This window comes from Urtica dioica, chromosome 12 (genome assembly GCF_054948205.1).
Source record: "Urtica dioica subsp. dioica isolate 48M chromosome 12, U.dioica_male_clone48M_v1_H2, whole genome shotgun sequence".
Lineage (NCBI taxonomy): Eukaryota > Viridiplantae > Streptophyta > Magnoliopsida > Rosales > Urticaceae > Urtica > Urtica dioica.
The window spans coordinates 7064039-7087010 of record NC_142767.1 but is presented as its reverse complement, the minus strand read 5'-3'; the positions used below and the strand labels follow the sequence as shown (position 1 = coordinate 7087010).

Below are 22972 nucleotides of genomic sequence, written 5' to 3'. Positions count from 1 at the left end.
GGATAATTAATATATATGTTGTTAAGAGACAGCTCATAGTATCTATATACAGCGTTTCGTAAATCATTTTGAAGACGGTTCGTTTGTTGAAAATATTTCTCGCCTTTTATAATCACACCTTAATTAAATAACTAAATTTTGTAAAAATCTAAGCCGAGTGATATTAATACGAACACAATGAACCTGGACAAGTAATTTGTTTAGGATTCTGTGCGATTTAACACAAAAAAAAAAATATTGGAGACAGATGTAAAAACACTATACAAGATCTTTTCTAGTCTAATTACCATAAAAAGACAAGTCAGATAAAAAAAAAACATAAAAAGACAACAGCAAAACAATGTTACGCAATGCATGAAAACCATGTGGCTAAAAAGCTGTCACCAATATTAATGCATGCAAAGTAAAACCAGAACTCTTCTTCACCAAGCAACCTATTTGACTATAATTCTAGAAATGATCACAGTTTTGTCATGCGCAGATATACCTACGAGAAATAGGACTCCAATTTTACAGCCAATAAAACAAATATTCATCGTGTTTTTCGATTAATTTTTGTAATATTTGTTATGCGTTACTCTCTCGATTTAAAAAAAAAATACAAAAAAAAAAACTTACTTGGATTGTTCTTATGGGCGGTGATTTTCTGATCGATGTATTGATTGAGAGAAATCCCGTTTTTACGATTCGGTGTTGCAACATGAGGAAGGAAAACACCCGTTCCTCCACGTTTTACACCACCAAAACCATCCCTTTTCACATGCCTTTGAGTTACCTGCAATATCACGTAAAATTATATGTCATTAATATTGTCTAATACGTTATATTGGCTAATAATTGAAACAATTTAGGAACTCTCTTTCGCTTCTAAATGAGGCCCTGAATAAAGACCTAATCAATATACATGAACTGTCATAAATTTACGTGGTCGCCGGAATATTTTTGTCCCGAAATAACGCCAAGTATTTCGACATTAGGAAATCGTTATTAAAATTTTAAGTAGAATTGTTAGAATGTAGGAAGAGATCTTTACCCGGATACTTGGAGTGATTGTTGGCTGATACATTGGATTGTAGATGTGAATTGGCCTAGGAGCTATTTGGACATGAAAATTATTATAGTGACTATAATAATCATTAATGTTATTCTTAATAATAACATTTTGGCCGACTGAACCATTCCAATTTTGTGGGACTGTAACACCAGAGAACCCACACTGATAAACCTGCAATAGTTGTGGCTGAACAAAATGCAATATAATAAGTTCATAAAATGTATCATAGTAAATATATATATATATATATATATATATATATATATATATAATACTTTTGATGGGGAAACAAACCTTGGGTCTTGGTTTGGATTGGGGAGAGGGATATTGATGCTTGTTTGGACCAGCATCGACCAAAGATATCATATTATGAGTGATATTAACTCTATTAGTTATATCACTTGAAGTAGTATTAGTAGAAGAAGAAGAGGTGAGAATTTGAGGCTTGTAATTTGAAGAGACGATTTCTTGGAAAACATCTGAGGGAATCCAGAGCTCTCCGTCTTCTGGGTTTGGAGGCGAATCATCAGTCATGACTGGTTTCGTCATCACAACCCACGGAAACACAGTGAAAACCAGCAAACTTATAATAGTTTTATTATTATTTCTATTTGATGAGACCATAAAGTACATTTCGGTATTTAGGACTGGGTACTTCTGAGCCTTTATATACAAGTATTAACAGCGCTGCGCAGTTTTGTAACCGCCGAGGTTTTGGAATGAGAGAAGGCGAAATGCATAGATAGAAGAGAAAGTGTTGAATCTTTTGATGGCCAACTATTTTTGGCATGTTTTAGGAAGAATTAATTTGGGTTATTTTTGCCCATTTCGGGAAAGACATTTATGGTGCAATTTTTATTCTTTTCTATTTTCATTATTGAAGAAAATGAATAACCAACTTATATAATTTATATATGGGTTTATGATTTGAACATTAAACTGATGAGAAAAAGTAATATGCAATTGTTATATCTAAATGGGAAAGTGCTTGATTAGGGCGTTTTTGTTGAACAAATTCATATATTAAACGATGTGCCATGTAAGATATCTTAAGAATTCAGTTGGGGCAGCATTTGAATTGACCATTTTAATTAAGCCGTATTTATTCATATAAGACAATTTAAATAAATGACTATTTTAAATTAAACGCGTATTCAACGCGTATACAAATTACTTAAAAAAGGAAAACACAACCGTAGAAATAAAAATAAAATAATGCAAAATAGTTACAAACTATTTACAACCGTGAATAAAATGAAGAACACTTAATTTGTGATTGGCGTTGCCATGAATATGTTAGAAGAAGGAAGACTGAGGCGAGGGGATCAAAGCTCGGGTTGTTTGGGATCAAATTTGCGGTGTGGTAATATGGCGGTCACATGAGAGTCGTCGACTATGGTTACAAATAGACATGTAGCTCTCATCCTTCATTTTTGTTTCGATCATGCAAGAGAGAGCACCTTTATTTGAATATGGTGTTACTCAATTGGCGGTTCATAGATGAACTCAAATCGTATTTTATCAAAGTTATATGATAATTGTTATAATTCTCTTATGTAGAAAATATTTCTAACACCAACTTGTTGTGTGAGAGTGTTGGTAGTTGTTTCTACCGGTTAGAGGATCGAATCCATTTCTTGGTTGTCGGGTCGAGTCTAGTCGCTCTAATATGCTATGCCAGTGGTTATAACGGATCTTACCTCAAAACACGATTAACATGTTATTAATTATAATAAGATCACAATCAAAAGAATTATTAAGTGCGAAAAAGTATCATAGCAATTTCACAAATTGAAAATTATTTTTTAAGTATATATTTAATCAATAAATGATCATCATAATCCTTATATGGAGGTCCTTCTGAAAGTGCCGTCATTCTAAGCTCGTTCGTCGTGATTTTTATTAATCCTCGTACAGCTCCTTGTTTCTTTCTTGAACAGGCATCCTTCATATTTTCGATCCTCATTTTCTCCTCGATTCTTCACGTAGCTCCTTTTTCTTCTCAAACTGACACATTACTCTTCCAAGCCATTATCTAGATAGGCAGGGAAATATAGTGTGGGAGCTAACTCAAATCGTTTAAAATGGTCTGGTTTGGTTTTGACCGCGAACACCCATAGAATATCTGGATCCATCTTTACGGAGCCGACTCGGGAACTATGAACCTAATAACGTAAGCTTATATTGTTGGGTTAAGTTCTTTAATACACATTAAAAGTCTCATGAAAATATTTAGCGTGTTAAATACTGAAAATGTGAATTCATAACAATTATAATTCGTAAAACATGTATAGTCCAAGTTTAATTAGATCATATATTTTACGATGAAAGATTAGTGATTTAGAATGACTTACATTTAAATCCCGCTATTTGAATTTTCATGTCAATATGAAAGTTCTTCATGTAATTTAGGTTTGTATCTTCGTGATGGGTCAATATCGTCTTCCAAGTTTCTCTGAATGATCACTACGGACAAAGGATATGCCAATTCCTTTTTCTCTCTGAAGTCTGTTACACAAAGAGATGAACGTCTTGACTGCAACTGATTTTTCTCTGAGAAAATCAACCCAAGAATAGTGTGAGTAATCATCTAGACAAACAAAGACATACTTATCACCACCAATGCTTTCTACTTGGAATGGCCCCATCAAGTCTATATGGTAAAGCTCAAGAGGTCTAGTGGTATTGATCTGAGAAGTGTTTTTATGAGCAGTGTTAGTCAGTTTCCCAATCTAGCAATCTCCACACATAATTGTGAGATCTCCTTTGAGTTCAGGAATCCCTCTAACAAGTCCACCAACAGTGATTTTCTTCATAGTCTTGTAATTTAGATGCCCAATTCTCTTGTGCCATAAGCTCATCTCATCTTATTTGCTGCTCATACAACTAGTGCGAGAAGTAGTTCGACCTTCTCCGAGAAGATAATAGTTGTTAGACGATCTCATTCCTTTAATAAAAAAACATGTCTTCCTTATCAAACACTTGACATCCTTCATTGGTAAACTCCACGCGATGATACTTATCACAGAATTTGACTGATGTCAATAAGTTTGCTTTTAATCCCCCTCTACATGAAGGAAATTTCCAAGCTGAGGTACTCCTTGTAGATTAAGGATCCTCCTTCCAACAACTTCACCCTTTCCACCATCTCCAAAAGTCACAGGCTGAGTTTTACTGTTCTTCATCTGTGTGAGAGAGCTTCTATCACCAGTCATATGTCCCAAACATCCATTGTCAAAGTACCAGCTACCTACTTCCACCTGACAAGTAGAACTGTAGGCTACAAAGCAAACATTCTGCTTATTACCTTCAAAAAGATAGTTTCCTCTTCTATAGAATATCACATATTCATGAGCGAAAATTCCTTATTTCCCATTCTCATTTGGATGAGCAAGCCTTTGCTTCTAGAAGCAAATTTGTTTCCTATTTTGCTTGCTCCCCCTTTGGTTTGGCCGCCCCTTTTAGTTTCCTTGTAGAGGAAATTTATTTCCTCTTTTTCTTTTGACAAGTATCTTCACACATTAATGCACAAAATAAACTCTCTTTCTCTTGGGTTTGGGCGTGCAACATATCTAGAAGGAGCTTCTAGATTTTTCTTCATTTGTTCATGACAACTTAAAGAAATCCCATTAAGAATTTTCAAGTAAAATTCTATGAAATGAAATTAATCCTCAAGGCCCAATTAACTTGTTATGGCCGAGTGATTATATGTCATCATATGACAATGTCAAAAAATTTATTGACATTCATTTCGTCCTATGTCCAAAAAGACAAAATTACCCTTTAGACAATTTTCGTAAAACTTGTCTCGTTCTTGTTTTGACTTAGCTTCTAGTTTAACTACTCCTACTCGATATGATTTGTGACAGTGACCTCATGGATCCAAATGAACAAAGCTTGAGCTAAAATACTTGGACTCAAAAGTTCACAAACCTTTTCCAAGTTTAGCTTAATGTCAACTGACTCAACTAAAGAGTTGACACTGAGAATCTCTCGGTTCAAATGAATTTATTTTCTACTCAAGAATTCAACTAATTGTGATGAGTGGATCCACTGAATATGATCTATGTTTACCCTTCATGTATATCATCAGCTAGTCGGGATTTACAAAATTATCATTTTACCCTTCTAGCTGTTATTTCCTGAACTCCTTTGTCTCTTGTGAATTACTTAGAAACAATTTATTGACGAGGAGCTAACATGTCACATTGTTTCATCCAAAAGAGTCAAGACTCAATTTGGACACTGGCCAGTTCATTTATTCACATTCCAAGGAACAAAGCATGAGGTGATATACATTGCATTTCAGCAATCTTGTACATGAATTCCATATCTATGAGAACTTCATAAAGTTACTCATGACATCTTCACAACTTAGCACTTCACCAATAGGTCATGTTCAGAATCATATAGTGAGTCCGAACTCTGAGTTTCGCAAATGAGAATACGTAAGCTGTGAAATGGCATGTCTCATTTCAGGACTAAGGTAAGCATGATGCAATTCATACGTAGTGACTTCGAGACATAAGATGTTAAATGGTTTGTTCTGATTTTATCTCTAGAAGTGCACTAGTCAATTCAGTACATTCGGAAGATACCCAGAAGAACTATAGAGTCTCCAACTTTCAATGTCCCATAACCAGACATCCTAGATTCTCCTAACAATCGTAGTGAGATCAATAGTCCTTTGATCCTTAGATTGTGAATATATTGTTTAAGCAAACCATGAAGAGTTTGTTAATGCAAATCTACATTTATCTCTTCATATGTTGTTAGGTTTGTTTATGGACTAAAGACTAAAGTTTTATCATAAAGCTTCAGACAAGGAAGAATGAATGAACGTTTCAACTTTTATTAATAAATAAGCAATTACAAGCAAGAGTTTTCGTGAGACTTTATTACATCAAATGTACATAAGTAAAGACTACAACTCTTCTTGTGGGCACCATTGACAACATGCTTCTCTACTCTGTTCAATCTGAGATAAGCCAAATACCTGAAGCAACATGGTTTGATATGACCAGCTCTATTGCAGTAGTGGCAGATCCACTTCTTCATAGTCTGGAGTGAGTAATGGGAACATGAACTTGGTCGAACTCTTCTTAGATACTTGGTTAGACAAGTTTCCTCTGGATTTGACAAACTTGGTGGTAGTCTGAGAAGTCTCTCCTTGGAAGCCAATCTCTCTGCTATTACCACTTCTTCTTTGTGTTGCCAAAATAGAGTCGAGATCACTTAAGCCAGAATTGATCATCTTCCCATTTTTCTTTAGTTGGTTCAATTCTGAATGAGCCTTCTGTTTCCCTTTCACATGTTCTTTCAAGTCCTTAATAGTACTATCAACTCTCGTTCTCCATGGTAAGCTTAAGAATCTTCTTTTACAGATTGCTTTTCTCAAGCTTTAGACCTGTGATGTTCTAATTCATAATCTTATTATGATCTGTCACAGCAAGCAACTTCTCATCCAACAGAAGGTAGTTCTTGAAAATATCTTCCTTTGTAAATTCAGCATCGTCGTCACTACTCCATTTGTCAGGAGGATGTTCAACTAACCTCTTGCTAGAACAGTGCTCAACCTTCTCATTAGTCACAACGTTGAAGGCCATTAGATTAACTTCGTCATCTGGCTTGGTACTATTTGAATCATTGTCACTCCATCTAGCAACATAGGACTTGTTGTTCTTCTTCATGGTATTAGCACACTCATCAGCAGTACGGCCAAATCCTTCACATTCTCTGCATTGAATTATATTGGACTTATCTCTTCTCTTGTTGTTGCTACCTTCACCAAACCGGTTCTTCCTTTGAAAATTTCATTCTCTTCTATTCTGAGAGTTTGGTGCAGAATGTTGCCCTTGATCAGCTTTTCGCTGATTCACTTTTCTAATAAATCTTCCAAACTTCTTGGCAATGTATGCAATCTGTTAAGTGAAATCTTGCTCATCTTCAGAGGCGACGTCAGCTTTCAAGGCAATTAATTTGCTCTTCTTATCAGGCTTCTTCTCCTTAAGATTCATCTCATAGGTTCCGAGAGATCCTAAGAGCTCATCACGCTTCATCGCCTTCATATCGCGAGGTTCTTTAACAACAAGGACTTTCATGGCAAATTTCTCAGGGAGATTTCTCAACACCTTGCTTACGAGCTTGGCCTTATCTATTACCTCTCCCAGAGAGAAAGATTCATTTGAGATATCATAGATTCTGGCACTGTACTCGGAAATAGTCTCTTCTTCTTTAATCATGATATTCTCAAACAAAGTAGTAAGGTGACAAAGGCGATGTTCTCCAACCTTTTGTGTACCTTCATGAGCAACAACCAAGATGTCCCATGCTTCTTTTGCAAGCTCACAGCTATAAATTAGTTTGTAGATCTTCTCATCTACATCCGAGACTATTGCATTCATGGCTTTTGAATTTCCATTGGCAGCTCTATGATGCTCTTCTATCCATTTGTCAAGAGGAAAATATGTGGTTTTTCCTTCAACACCTATAGTAGGAGTCATCCACCCTTCTCAACAACCTAACAACCTACCAAACATTCTCATCAATAGCCTTAAGAAAAGCCTTCAATCGTGCTTTCCATTAAACATGATTTGTTCATTCCAGTAGAGGAGGTCAACCTATGTTGTGTCCCTCTTTAATGTTAATCTTAACACAAGACACACACATTAGTAATTATCCCGAATAGCACTCAGTGAATCGAGTGACCCGCTCAAATACCAATTGAAATTACATAACGTGGTATAGATGGTTATTCATGTTGTAGGTTATTGACAACCGATTGTTTGTAAGCAGATTAATCAAGATGATAAACAGAAAACAATCAAATAGAAAATAGAAAAGAACACACGACAATTGGTACTCTGTTCGGTATAAACAACCTACTCAGAGAGACTAATACGCTCGGGTGAAAACAATCCACTATAATCAATCAATCAAAGTTATAGTAATATTAAGTTTGACAAAGCTCCCTTTTGCAAACACCTTTCTCTTTGATTATCTCCAATTAATTTGAATCCAAACTCCCCTTAGATCTAGAGAATCCCTATCTATGTTTCACCCGATAATTCTCCCGAAGATCAATAGCATGCCAATATGCAAAACACGATCTCACACTCAGTATGACGGTATAAAACTGTGAGTTATTATAAGTCTGTTGTCGATGAAGATCTCTGGAATAGAGAGACAGATACAAGAACTATGGCTTCGTGAATTTGCCAAACAATTAAGGAACCAGATAACCATATGGGATATATATGTGTGTGTGTGTATATATATATATATATATGTGTGTGTATATATATATGCATATATATATATATGTGTATGGTTGGGTTCCCAATTCCTACGCCGAAAATCAAATCAATCGGATTCTCCAAATCCGATATTACTATTCCAAAGAAATCGGGTAACTAACCAAAAATAATTAGTTACTGATTCCGCGCACGGAAAAGTCTCAAGTACCCTGACTAAAAAGTTGCTTGAACAACTTGATGACGCTCAAGCTTGAACAACTCCTGCTACAGTTTGTTTTTTTTTAAATAAACTATGCCACAAAGGTTTCAATAATAAGAATCATTGGACAAAAAATTGATCATCTTATTAAAATTATAAGAAGTTCAAATTTAAAATCTAAGTATTGATCTAGAGGATTAATGTTGGGTTTGTTTCGCTTTTTATAGGCATGGATGAAGTTAGATCATGAGCTGATTAGTTACCACATCTGAACGATTATTTTTCGTTCACGGCATGTTATTCTATGGAACTTATTTGATAATCAAGTCATCCTTAGTGGGTCATAAATGGTTATTTAATGTTTACATGTCGATTAAAAATATATTATTTGATAAGTCTTATTGTAACAATCAACTGCTTTGATTTTCTCGATTTTACTTAGTGGTTATCAGACATAATCTTATATTCCTATTAAATTCTTATTCGGCGTGGTTCAAATCATTCTATTCAGTATTATTGTATAGAGGCAGCGTAAATTTGTACCCCCGAATTTTCCCCTTATTTCTTAGGTTTTTTTTTCTGTTCAATCAGGTTATCATATCACGTTTGAGGAGTTCGGTGATGGAAACTATAAGTCGTGTAATCTTTGACGATATACTTGAAGAACGTTGTATACTAGAGAGAAAAAGAGGAAAAGGAAATTTTATTTGAACATCTCAGCTGATAACCGTCTTTGCTATAAGATTTTATACCCAGTCAAAGTCCTACACTCTACAAGCTAAAGCATAACCAACTTGTACAGCTCAGCTGCGACTTATTGCATGCTGATGTGCATAAGCTCTCTCAACACCCCGTCAAGCTAAGCTTACTGCAGTGAAGAGGCAGTAAACATTAACTTGTCACAAAGTGCTTTGAACCTGCGAAATAATGGTGCCATGGTGAACACATTTTCTACTTGATCTTCAGTGGGATTGTATATGATCTCCAAAGCGTTTGACTACAATTTATCGTGTACAAAATGAACATGAACCTGTACATGCTTTTTCTAGCATGGAACACTGGATTAGAGGATAAAGATGCATCACCCACATTGTTACACCATAGTAGAGCACATGTTGATGACTTGAGTCCAAGTTCAGTCCACAGGATTTGGACCCATGTAATATTAGATGTCGCTTCAGCTACACCTGTACACTATTTTTCCGAGCTTGAATGTGCAATAACCTTGTGTTTGTGTTGAGCATCAATTCACTAAGTTACATCATAGAAACACATAGTATCCTATAGTTGAATGCTTGTCATCCACTAAGCTCGCCCAGTTTACATAAGAGAAACACTCAACTGTCAAAGATGATCTTGGTTGAAACAACATGCCTATGTCTAGTAAACCTTTTGAGATATCTTAGAATTCATTTACATTTACTCCAATGCTCATGTGCAAGAGCTTTCAAAAACTGACTTAACCTATTTATAGGATAGGCAATATCAGGCCTAGTCAATGTCAAATACTGAAGAGCACCAATTGTGATTTTGTACAGTTGAGGATGCTCAAATAACTCACCCCCTACATTAGAGAAGGACACATTAGAGAAGGACACAAATTGGTGCTCAACAAGTTTTTCCTAGCAAGGAGATCAATTGTGTAATTACTCTGCTTAAGATGATAGGATTGACGATACATTTGTGCTTCAAATCTCAGAAAAAATTGACAACACCTAGATCTTTCAATGAAAATTGAGAGTTAAGCTTGGACAAAGTTTAGCCTGATTGCCACCAATTATGAGGAGATCACCGACATACACAAGAATAAGCATGAGATTCGGACAATTGCCTTTGAAGAATAATGAATGATTGGAAGAAGAGCTGTGAAACCCAAGACATGTGAGAGCCTACTTGAGCTGTTCAAATTAAGCTCTTGGAGCCTGTTTTAGACCATACAGAGCCTTCTTGAGCAAACACACATGCTAAGAAAATTGGCGATCCACAAAACCAGATGGCTGAGCCATGAAGACTGTTTCATTGAGAATGCCATTTTAGAATGCATTGTTCACATCCACTTGCTTAATGGGCCAGCCATATGTTGTAGCCCTGATAAATAAGACTTAGATTATTGGATGCTTTGCAACTGGACTGAAGGTATCAAAGTAGTCAACTCCTCATATTTGTTGAAAACCATAGCAACAAGCATAGCTTTGACCTTAACTAAAGAGCGATCAGAGTTTAGCTTAGTCATGTACACCCACTTATTAGAGATAACATTCATATCCGGGGTGAGTGGGATAGAACAAATGTACCATTTCTCATTAATGCCTCCAATTCATGATTCATAGAACCATGCCACTGAGGGTTAGAGATAGCTTTTGAGAGACTAATAGTGGTTCAGAGGGATAACCTCAGAGAAGTGTTTAATTGTGAGGACTTTAGGCTTAAAATCCCATCTTTGGCTCGAGTGGTCATGGAGTGAATGTTTCTGAGTAGAATATGATCAGAGAATGAATCTAGGCATGGCTCAGGATCATGGATATGACACACGATAGGCACAATGGAGGAGCTTAAACTTAGTGAAGGTGATTCAGAGTGAGGTGTGGCACTGGAAAGTGAGTGATTAATAGTAGTGGGAAACACATGTCTGTGAGCATGCGGCTTATGGTGAGGACTGGAGTGAGATGATGTGTGTGGTTGGGAGAAGACACCTTAGAGAAAAGTGACAAATATGGAAAATCAGTTCATCAAACACAACATCTCTAACTATATAGACACGAACACTAGGATGGAGACACTTGTAGCCTTTGTGGTGACCAGTTGGTCCTAGATAAACACACTTAAGATGACCTATAGTTCAGTTTATTGGAGTTGTAAGGCCCAAGAAATGGAAAATTGCTTGCAGTACAAAACTTTAGATGGGGACTTGTTATTTAAGAATGGTATTGGAAGAAAATTTATGAGAGATACAAATGTGAAGAATGCATCCCACCAAAATTGAGTTGGAAGATGAGATTAAGAGAGCAAAGAAAGATCATATTCAGTAATGAGTCGGGCTTTATCTCTACGATTCCATTTTGGTAATAGATGTGAAGACATTAGTGAATGTGACATATTCCTATAGTGTTTAAGAGTGGGACTAGAGCTCTATATTCACCTCTCCAGTCTATATGTATTTCGGATTTCAGTTTCAAAAGAAAAATCCATGTAAACCTACTAAAAGCAGCCACAAAAAAATCAAGTAATATCTGAAGCCATCTCTAGAGAGAATAGATGAGGTTCTCCAAAGGTCAAAGTGGAGAATTTGAAAGAGAACAGTAGTTTTATATAAAGATTTTGGAAAAAGGAATTTGATGCATTTTTCCAAGAATACATGAAGCACAAAGAGAAGATTTCTTTATTTCATGAACAAAGTGTAGTATTATAAGATTGGGAACATTTTAAGATGGATGGCCAAGTCTCCTATGCCATAAAGACATTTCAGATTGAGCTACATGACTAGTGTTTAAGGCTGAAGACTATTAAAAACAAAATTACAAACATGAATGGTTACAACATGAGTTGAGATATTGCACTTATCCATAATAAGACAAAAATAGAATGAAACTCAATAAACACCTTGTTATCACGAGTGAACAATGATATACTAAGGAGCTTTTCGTAATTTGTGGCACATGTACGATCTGATTGAGTTTGAGGCTAGTGTGAGTGGCAGGTATATGAATCATAGAATCGCCAATATGAGAGATTGAGAGAAGTGATCCATCACTTATAGCAAGTTTGCCTTTTTCTTTGTAGTCAACTAGAATGTTCAGATTCTCTAACTGAACTGTGACGTGGTTTGTGATGGAATTGATCTAGGGTTTAAGAAAAAGTTTAACGCTTCATAAAGCGGCGGAATTTTAAAAATTTTCTTTTTCAAGTAAAACGGTTTTTTACTAACCTAGACAAAGAGCAAGCACATGTAAATAAAAACTATTATGAGCATAGAAGTTTACTAACCTTTCTTGAAGCTTGAACTTTGAGAAGCTTTTGGAAAGTTGCAACGCTCGTCTCCCTCGCAGCACGTCTCTCTTTCTTTCCTCGGCAACTCGAGCAACCACGATAGTTTCTATCACTAAATCACTCGAAATAAAAAGAATCAGTGAGTGGGCACTTTTAAACACTACGACTTAAGAACGAGTCTTGAAGTTGCAGAGCTAAACACTAGGTCAAATGAGGACCTAGGTGCCAAAACAAAAATCGAAAATGACTAGAGAGAGAGAGGAGAGGGGCAGCCACAAGTTCTAGAGAGAGAGGCTCTCGATCTCTAACTTATGTGGAATGAGAAAAATGAGAAGAATAAGGCTCCTATTTATAGGAGAGGTTTTACCTTCAATAAGGTAGTTTCCTCTTCTATAGAATATCACATATTCATGAGGAAATATTCCTTATTTCCTTTTCTCATTTGGGCGTGTGAGCCTTGGCTTCTAGAAGCAATATTGTTTCCTATTTTACTTGCCTTGGCCGCCCATGTCATATCCTCCTAGAGGAAATTTGTTTCCTCTTTTTCTTTTGGCAAGTATCTTCATACATTAATGCACAAAATAATCTCTCTTTCACACTAAGGGCTGCACAAAATTTGGTCTCCCATTCACTTGGGTTGGACGGCCAAAAGCCTTCTAAAAAGGCTTTCTAGGTTTTTCTTTAATTGTTCATGACAACATAAGAAAAGCCCATTAAGAATTTTCAAGTAAAATTATATGAAATGAAATTAATTCACAAGGCCCAATAAACATGTTATGGCCGTGTGATATAATATGTCATCATATGACATTGTCAAAAAATTTATTGACATTCATTTCATGCCATGTCCAAAAAGACAAAATTACCCTTTCGACAATTTTCATTCTTGTTTTGACTTAGCTTCTAGTTTAACTATTCCTATTCGATGTGATTCGTGACAGTGACCTCATGGATCCAAATGAACAAAGCTTGAGCTAAATACTTGGACTCAAAAGTTCACAAACCTTTTCCAAGTTTAGCTTAATGTCAACTGACTCCACTAAAGAGTTGACACTGAAAATCTCTCGGTTCAATATAATTTATTTTCTACTCAAGAATTCAACCTAATTGTGATGAGTGGATCCACATAATATTATCAGTGTTTACCCTTCATGAATATCATCAGCTAGTCGGGATTTACAAAATTACCATTTTACCATTCTAGTTGTTATTTCCTCAACTCCTTTGTCGCTTGTGAATAAGTTAGAAACAATGTATTGACGAGGAGCTAACAAGTCACATTGTTTCATCCAAAAGAGTCAAGACTCAATTTGGACACTAGCCAGTTCATTTATTCACACTCCAAGGAACAAAGCATGAGGTGATATACATTGCATTTCAGCAATCTTGTACATGAATTCCATATCTATGGGAACTTCACAAAGTTACTCATGACATTCTCACAACTTAGTACTTCACCAATAGGCCTTGTTCGGAATCACATAGTGAGTCCGAACTCTGACTTTCTCAAATGAGAATACTAAGGTGTGAAATGACATGTCTCATTTCAGAATTAAGGTAAGCACGATGCAATTCATACGTAGTGACTTCGAGACATAAGAGGTTAAATGGTTTGTTCTTATCTTGTCTCTAGAAGTGCACTGGTCAATTCAGTACCTTCGGAAGATACCTAGAAGAACTATAGAGTATCCAACTCTCAATGCCTCATAACCAGACATCATAGATTCTTCTAACAATCATACTTAGGTCAATAGTCCTTTGACCCTTAGATTGCGAATATATCGTTTTACGCAAACTACGAAGAGTTTGTTCATGCAAATCTACATTTGTCTCTTCGTAAGTTGTTTAGTTTGTTTATGGACTATAGACTAGTGTTTTATCATAAAGCTTCAAACAGACAAGGAAGAATGAATGAACGTTTCAACTTTTTATTAATGAATAAGCAATTACAAGCAAGAGTCTTCATGAGACTTTATTACATCAAATGTACAATATAAGGATTACAACTCTTCTTGTGGGCACCATTGACAACAGTTTGAAGCACCGCTATTAAGGAACCATGCTTGGTTTGGTGCAGGTATAGAGGAGGAGCTAGCAAAATTAATTTGTGGAGCCACTTATGGGGTGTAGCAAAGACATGTGGAAAGTAGTTGGAGGATTGCTAATAGCTCACAGGCAAATAAACATTAATTTTCTTCAAAATGGCATTGATCATCATCAGTAGCACTATAGTATTTATCCTGCTCAAACTTAGTGTTGTACATGTCTTGATCATCGTACTGAGAGTGATGAACCTGATGTGCAGGTTGTGCAGGTTGACATTGACTTTGAGCAGGTTGTGTAGGATCAAAATTAGCATCAAATCTATGAAAGAATTTGATGGCTAATTGTCCCAATCTTCCATAGATTTTACACTAAGGTATTCCTCTGCCGTCATCAGATCCAGACCTCCTCCATGTCCTCGAGAGGTGAAGCCGTCACTAAAACCTCCTCCAAAATTTCCTCTGCCTACACAAAAACCTTCTTGATTCTGATGACGTTGATACACAAAATTTACAACATATTGCTTACCAGGCCATGAGATTAAAGGATTATGTTTGAATTACCTTATTCAAACCTTATCTCTTGTGATTGAAGCATGAATTGAACTTCTTGGACATTTAAATCTCATTTTCTTGAAGTAAGGTTAATTACTACAGACTCATACTCAGATCTAACTCCTTTGAGTATATACAAGATTAGTTCATCATTCGATAGGTTTGACATGAGGTATGGAAGTTATCATCATGATTCTTCATCTTGAGGATATAGTCCTCAATTCTCATAGATTTTTTCTTCGTTGTTTCCAGGAGAAAATGCAGTTGAAGAGCTCGAGCTTTTGACTAAGTGGAATTGAGTATGTCAATCGTGAACCAGACTTGGGATGGCGATCGGCAACGATTGACGTGTCCAAGCATTGTTTCAAAAATAAAAGAGAAGAACTAGCTAATCAAAAACTGATCATACCTCAACAATCGGAAATTCTGGATTCGCACGTCGAACTAGAGGTTGCTAACCCTAATTGGATTTTCAAGAGTTTTGCAGAGATGACAAAGAAAAGATTCGCCCTTTCTATAGTTATGAGCAATCCCAAGTGCCACCACGCGTCTAAGTCAGTGGCTCTGACTCCGACTAAAATGACGGAGCCCTCCAAGCCTTGTCACAAAAAACGATTTCGGAGCCTTCCGTGGTCAAAGAGCACTTGGTGCCAACCTCAGCGTTTCTGAATCATCATCTATCTATAGATGACATTGAGGTGATTCCTTCTAAGGCACCATTCGATCACCTTTTCGCCGCTGCCAAGACTTCGGCTTCGGTAATTCTTCTCTCCTTTATTTCCCTTTTATCTTAGTGTTCTCTTACCTTGTTTTTGGGTTATAGGTCTTGGCCAACTTGATGATCTTGTTGGGGAATCAAGTGGGTATCAGACACGAACAATCGCTCTGATACCACTTGTTGGTGGATCGAGCTCGCATCGGACACGAACGATCGCTCCGATGCGACTCGTTCGAGATGATTCCACCATATAACCATATTAATGCGGAAAAATAATTAATTACGCTGATCATAAGCTAATTAAATTATGGTTATAATTAACAAGATCTAGTTATGTTTAATTAATTTAATTCACGAGAGCATATAAGTCAAGCAACCGATATAGAGCGAAAAACGAATACTTACAGTTTTTGGCTCACGAACTGAAAGCTTTCACAATCCGTCTTCGTCTTGAGTCGTCTTAATGAAGGACTCGAGGATGACACCTTAGTCTTCCGAAACGTAATCTCCGAGGCGAATAAGAAAGATGAGTGGGCACAGTCTTTATCTCACTAGATCACGAAACTAGGTGTTTCGAGATCTCTCTCTTATTTTACTAAGAATGGAAACGAATTTCCGAGGGGAAGAGAGGCAGAAGTGCTCGGCCAAGGTAGGCTAGGGAGCACAAAATTTTCACCAAAAATTACTTATTTTTGCCTTCTCATGAACCCCTATTTATAGTAGTAAAAAGAAGATATTCATGGAATCATCCAGAATATTTTATTTTCTTTTATTGTGTTCACATTGGTGGATTAAATCTAGGCCATTGGATCTCAACAAGTGAATCCTACTTTTTCTCCCATCCATCAGATCAATATCTATGAGATATTATTCTTTTATTTAAATAGAGAATAATTTATTTAGTGAGATAATAAAGGAGAATATATTATTCTCCTAAATATTCTCCTAAATATTCTCCTAAATACTTTCCTTTAAATAAGAAGAAAATATAGGACAATATCTTATATTTTTCTCTCTCCTTTATTTAAACAACTAAAGAGAAAATATTGGTAAATACCAATATTGAAATTTTCGAACTTGATGGCACACGGCCAAGGGGATTTGCGCAAATTCCTAGTGCCAAAACCCTAATTCGATTTTCATATTTTGTGCAAGGCCCAATTGCTTAAAACCCAATTAATTATTTATTTACTTGGTCCAACAATAAACAAATAATTAATAATTGTTTATTTACTTGATCAAACAATAAATAAACAATTCTACCATAAATATATATTTAATTCTGCGAATACCCGTTTTCCAGAATTAATGCTGTCAATCACAATTACAGCAAGTGAGATTAATAATGATAGACATCATTATACGAAAGTTCTTATCCGCCTTTATCAGAGCCGAATCGGGGACTATGGACCTAGTAATAGGAGCTTAACAAATCCGATGAAAAAGACGAAATAGTCCTTTCTCTTTTGTCCATCGATTCGTTTAATCTTGGTCAAATACTCCACCTTGTAAGCCAAGACTGAACTCTCCTTTATACTAGAATTATATTTACTCATCGTGACGAGTGTCCACTGATATAGTCAGTTCGTGATCAAGATCCTCCAGGTTCAACCCGTGTCAAGAGAAGTCAATTTATCCGTTATACTTCTCTTGATACATATCAGCCCTAAGCATTGTTGCTTCCCCAGCAAAAGATTCTTTCGAACGTTACTTACTTCGAAAGTGCTAGCAATCTATCGGTTCTGGAATCAACCCTTAGGTGAGTGAACATTAACCTTCTTTCAGGAAGGCTGGATTCCGTATCTGTAAATCACTTCCCACTCGAATCATGCTCTGAGAAAACTCCCAAGACATAAGCTGTGATTAGCATGAATAGCCTTTTAGCGAATGAGTCAAAGAGCCCAGTAACATAACCCAGTGTCCATGATCACTTCAGGATTTAGATCAAGTCTCACTGTGACCATCATAGTGGCCTCGGTTAGTGTGCCGTAACGGTCCTTAAACGAGACATCCACACCAAGACCTGTCCAGGTCGTACACTTACCACAAGTGTAGAATGCTCCCACATAGTGATCAACCTTCATGTATGTGTTCCACATATATGACTTTAGATATAGCTTTCCAGGCGTATATCAGTCATCGACCTCGTTTTAGCTCACCGTCCGAACTCAGGTGCCAAGCACGTGACTCAGTTTAATACGGAGGCTATGGAAGATAGTTGTTATTGATTCTAATTGTTTAGAACTCAACCCACTAATCATATAATGCTAATAAAGTTATCTTATTATCGAATTTAGTAATCATTTATTCATTATCTTCAAGTGGGCAATATTCCTTACAATCTTCCACTTTGACCAGAGAAGATAAGTTTCCTTCAGCCAATTTAATTCTTTGCCATCATTGTAGACGGTTTAGACCTTGACCCAGGATTGAGATTCCCATCATATGGATTCCCACTTTTATCTATACTCTATCATTTATGTCGATCTGACATATGTCCCATTTTCATATTATTCTAGTTCATGCATTTTTGCAAGTGATCTTTTACTTACCATTTAAGATCAAGTCAAATTGTTCATAGTAAATAAATTTACTTTAGAACAAATTAACACTTCGCATACCTTTAGATTATACACCAGACTTTATATCTAAAGATAACAAGTCTCCCTATTTAGGTGTACATCCCTTTTGGTGCCAAAACAGTTGCACCATTGCATGGTTTGATCTCATCACCACTTACTATAGTGTGATTTATTGAACGTGTTTAAATAAGAACTTTATTGACCTATTTCCATTACTTGGTTATTTATAGTTCATCCTTGTTTGTCGTGTTCATATTCAATATATACACAGGACTTTAAGGATCTACTATATTTAAATAACTAAGTATCTCACTATTTCCAGAAATTACATTGTTTACAACACATGTAGTTGTTCTCGGAAATACGACATTGTCTAAGGTCTAATTATTAGTCCTTTTAAAGACAATGTCAATAGCCTCAACATTGAGCTCATACCTTATCTCAATAAGTATGTTTGAGACATAATGGAACGAGCATGTCGTTGCTAAATTTAATTTTAGAAACCGTTAGCTCAGTCAATTTACTTGTGTCATAATGAGGTCTAGAACTATAATAATAATGACTTTATTCATGACACTTGTTTATGAGCTACACTTATCAATCATTCTCAAAAAATTGATTATAACAAACATCCATGTACAATCATATGATTAGTTTGTTAAGTACTTAGGATCTACCTTTCATATTTCAAAAAGTTTAGTAGTATAACTACTTCGATCCATGTCTTTATGTTATTGGAACTTCATCCTCAAAGGACAGCTCATCTTCAATTTTGAAGATCCCAAATGAAGTGGTTCGTGGTATCAGAAAGAAGAGTATCATTGATGATAATGTCTCTCCTTAAGGGCTCAATCCCTTACCTTATAGCTTATAAAGCTTAAACCATTTCATTAATCCTTTTATAGATCTCTCTATTCCTTTAAGCTAATAGCTTAACAGGTAGATCTATTAAATATGGGCTAATAACTTTCAGACAAGTTAGTTTGATCGAGAGTGATATCTCAAGATCATGTCTTTCCATTTAAGGAAAGTTTATTGTTGATGAGAGTGACAAGGATCCATTCTAGGATGCTCCCACTAGGTTATTGATTTTAACGACAAGATAATTCAAAATTATCCTTCCTTTCAATTCATTAATTTATGTGGCAAGGTAATCATTGATTACTCTTCCACTTTAATTATTGAATAATAGCATATACATTCCGGTTAAGGATGCCATCTTCAATGATGGGTTTAATCCTGTGAAGGATGTTGCTATTTATTGAACAACAAGTGGCTAGATTTCATTAAAGAAAGCTCCCACTCTTTTATTGAACAATAGTGACTAGAATCCAATTAAGGATGCTCCCACTCAATAATATTGGTTATTTAGTGGCTAGGTTCCATTTATGGATGCTCCCACTATGTCAATGAATAAGAGTAGCTAGGTTCCAGCTAAGGATGCTCCTACTCGATTATTGAATTTTAGACTGGCTAGGTTCCAATTAAGGATGCTCCTCCCACTCAATCAATAAATCTAGAGTGACTAGGTTCCATTCAAGGATGCTCCCACTCAATTAATTACGAATATTAGTGACTAGGTTCCAATTAAGGAAGCTCCCACTAATTTAATTCATCATCAACACTAACTTTTAGTTGTGTCTCCTTTATTACTTATTATTCGCACAAGTCATTGTCGAATAATGATAATATTTATTTAGACGCTTTCAAAGCTCTAAATAGTTCTTAAACAATAAAACATATTCAACATAAGAATTTAATGAAGCAATAAAAGCTAATTAAATTCTAACAGAGATAATAACTTAGAAAATATTTATATTTATTTATTGTGCTTCTATATAGCATATGAACGGAAAAACGTGACCTTCATATTCTATATTTTTTTCATAAGGACATAAGCATTCATGCATATTCAAATATCATAAAAGCAATCAAGGCATTCAATAGAAGGAAATATTTAAAGACACATGTGCTCATAAATAATGTAATAAAACATAAAGAAAGAAAGATTCATCCTTTCTGGAATAGCCATAAAGGCTACAATCCAGAAAACCTCGGATTATTAAATGACACATCCCATGTTCAAAAAATAAATCCAAAAATGAAAGTAATAAAACTAGCGGGAAATTAGATCTTCAAACGGAGCATGAGCTTCTCTACAATTCGGGCTTGAATCCGACATTGTTCAGCAAGCTCGTCTACACATGTGTGCTCCATCAGATCTGCTCTGCAATAAGAAAAGAAGTATGCTCATGAATAATTATCCTCAAAACATTTTTAGGATATCTTTAATCATGAATTTTAAGGTACAATACCAGCATTCTTCTTGTTTTTCTCAAGCTCAGCCAAGTACAAAGGACAATGCCTCTTCCAATGGCCTTCAGTGTTGCAGTGGTTGCATTTACCAATGCTTTCTCGCTTCTTTTCTTTTCCTTTTCCACTTCTCTTGAAGTTCTTCCTTTCCTTCTTAGCGGGAGCTTTCCCCTTTGAAGTATTCGGACGTGCCTTAGATGACTCAGCACCAGAAGTCAACATCTTCTTGGTTTTAGGCTAAGAACTCTTGTCAGCATAGAGAGCTGACCCTTTGTTCTTCCCATGTCGAGTGATAGACTCGAAAGTCTGTAGTTCATTCAACAGCTGAGACAGTCCATACGTCAACTTGTTCATGATGTAGTTGGACGTAAACTGTATGAAGTCACTCGAAAGGGAATTCAGGATTATTCCCACCTGAGTAACCTCATCCATCTGTGCCCCATGGAGTTCAGCTTCGGTGAAGTAGTTAGTCATCTTGATGACATGATCCCTCACCGGAGTTCCCGCAGTCGTCCTAGTGCTAGTGCACTTACGGGTGAGCTCAATGCGGGCTTGCTCGCTTTGCATCCCAAACATTTGTTGCAACGAGTCAACGATCTCCACAGCGGTCTCCTTCCCTTCCATCTTAGTTCGCAACGCATCAGATATGCTTGCGAGCATGTAGGCCACCGCCTTGTTATTGGCAGTAGTCCACTTGTCATAGTCATCCCTCAAGTTCTTGGAGGCACCATGAGCAGGAAGAGGAGGTCTGTCTTCAGTGAGGATAAAGCGAATGCTTTCACTCACAAGCACAATGTTGAGATTCGACTTCCACTTAGGGAAGTTATCTCCAGTCAGGACGTCTTTCGACAACAGGGCCATAATAGGGTTCGACATGATTACTAAAAACATAAAAAGCACATTTATCGGCAATATGAAAAGAAACAACCATCAATATAATTTAGGAAATAAAAACTATAATGCAAACATGCACGAGATAAAATACTAATCAAAAGAACCCAGTTTTTATATTCCAAGGTAATTCGACTAATAGCCACAGTCCGTTTCACTCTGGTGACGTAACGGAGTGCACCTAATGAAAATGAGAACCATCTCAGATTAGTGAGCAATCATAGTACATGCACCTTCATAACTATGCTCACTAACTACCAATTTTATAGGAATCTTTGGCCACATGAGCAACCACCGGTTGGTTCATGCATGAGTCAACCCAACATTTCAGTGAAAGAAATCTAGCTCATACGCACTAGCGTAACTAGTACACGCAGAGATCAACCCTCCCACCTATCGTCAGAGACACAACATTGGTATTGGAATCAGAAAAGCCCTTCCGAATGGAACTGACCACCATGTTTAGAAAACCGCCGGTCACGAGGGGATCTTTCATCCTCACGGTTTTGTGTCAATGTTGGAGACCTACGACTCAATATACTTTCAGTATTTTAATTTTCCTAGCATTAACTTTAATCTAGGTGATCCACTCGAGTTCACTAAGTCATATTAAAAACTCGAGTGTTTCTAAGCTACCCTTAAAAACAGATGTTTCGATATAGCTTAGTGATTAGGAATTTGTGACATCTAGTCTTGATTATCCTAAAAGTATTCCATCACGGAAAAGCTCCCAGTAGAGAAGGTGAGACACTAGGTCTTCTTAAGTACCTCTCAGCTTAGCCTCTTATCGGCTTGGTGACAGAGCTCTCTGATCCGTTCAACTCATTCATTAATTAACTTTCCTAATCCAATTAGACAATTTTAATGAATGAAAGCCCATGACAACCATTAACATACGATACATGATCTAAGTTATAGCATACAAGCATGGCATAGTAATTAAATAAACAAGCAAGAGCATGCAAGAATGGTTTGATTCGGATTGATCGTTTCCTATTTGATTCTATAAAGTAAATCAAGATGAGCCAAATCACATTGGCCCATGGATTCAATTGGGCCCATTCTTATGTCCCTTAGAAAAATAAATCAATATCAAATTATTTAATTTTTCTAATTTTTTATCGAAAAAATTAATTAAGTAAGGGCCCATTCTAATGTCCCATTTAAAATAAATCGATATCATAATAATTTATTTTGAATGTTTTAAATAAAAATCATTAGGGCTCAGCCCATACAATTAATTAAATAAAACATTTAAAAACTTAATTTTTTTTTCGGTAAATTTTTTTTTTAATGAGTGGGCCCGTGGGCCCACTAGGGTTTCCGGGCTGAGGCCCGGACGAATCCTCTAATCTTGACCTAGGTCAAGATTAGA

The 22972-nt window shown here is 36.1% G+C and overlaps 1 long non-coding RNA gene across 1 annotated transcript; it reads right to left on the bottom strand.

Moving 5' to 3' along the window:
* Nucleotides 1-634: 634 nt before the first annotated feature.
* On the bottom strand, nucleotides 635-1451 carry LOC149378848 (uncharacterized). The gene is made up of 3 exons (XR_016294137.1): nucleotides 1349-1451; nucleotides 1034-1240; nucleotides 635-775 (listed from the first exon to the last, which is right to left on the bottom strand). It is a non-coding gene; the product is annotated as an uncharacterized LOC149378848 (long non-coding RNA).
* Between the last annotated feature and the right edge of the window lie 21521 nt (nucleotides 1452-22972).